Source organism: Homalodisca vitripennis, chromosome 5, assembly GCF_021130785.1.
Source record: "Homalodisca vitripennis isolate AUS2020 chromosome 5, UT_GWSS_2.1, whole genome shotgun sequence".
NCBI classification, from domain to species: domain Eukaryota; kingdom Metazoa; phylum Arthropoda; class Insecta; order Hemiptera; family Cicadellidae; genus Homalodisca; species Homalodisca vitripennis.
In genome coordinates, this window is record NC_060211.1 from 157338715 (window position 1) to 157339637 (window position 923).

The 923-nt window shown below is 30.6% G+C and overlaps 1 non-coding gene across 1 annotated transcript; it reads right to left on the reverse strand.

Annotated features, from left to right (window-relative positions):
• Positions 1 to 455: 455 nt before the first annotated feature.
• On the reverse strand, positions 456 to 547 carry Trnay-gua. Its single transcript is given in 2 exon segments — positions 456 to 491; positions 511 to 547. It is a non-coding gene; the product is annotated as a tRNA-Tyr (tRNA).
• Between the last annotated feature and the right edge of the window lie 376 nt (positions 548 to 923).

Consider the following 923-nt stretch of genomic DNA (forward strand, 5'->3'; position numbering starts at 1 on the left):
AGCAGACCAGTGTTTCACTTAAACTGTGTTTCTCATTTTACTTTAGGCACCCAGGATAGAATCCCCTTACAAAAGACAAGTGCGGAGGTGGGTTTTCCCGCGGGATAGAAGTGTTTAGTGAGAGAGAGGAAAACCCCCTTACAAACCTAACTTAAATAAATGGTTGTTCCATAGTATTTTTGAAACTATTTGAGCCTGCTAACGTATAGTACCCTTTATAATTCCTTCGAAACAAATAAAATTAACATAGATGACATAATATTTTTAGTTAGTTGCATGTAATGAATATAATAAAAAGCAAACCACCATAGAGTTTGAACTGGTATAACAGTTCAAATCGGCACTTAAAATGTAAAATTAAACGATATGGCGCTATAATCGGATATATATTAATTTATTCAATAAATCACTTAGTTACAAAATAAAAATGAGCAAATCAGTTTCAAAACATTATTTCCTTCGAGCCGGATTTGAACCAGCGGCCTAAGGATTTCAGTCTCAACTTTCACTCTACAGTCCATCGCTCTACCAACTGAGCTATCGAAGGAGCTGATATAGAGTGAATCATTGTACTTATGTATGCTAATAAATTGAATTTATATGAGTAATTAGGTACATTTACAAATTGAATTGAGAAAAGAGTACATTTCTTTTATACTGTAGGATTAAAAGTTTTCACTTTTAAATACAATCATTTTCAATAATATAATAACATTATATAAATTGTAATTAATTAAAATATAATAATAAATAAAAATTAAAAGCAAGAAAGAGGCATTTTTTATGATCTGCTTAACGTAACTAAACGAGTTGTGTTTATTACTTTAACGTTTGTTTAACTCAGTAATAATAATGCCCTTTAAACCCTTAGAGTTGGACTTGTACTAAGTTAATTAAGAGGCTATTAGTAAGTTGGGAAAGCT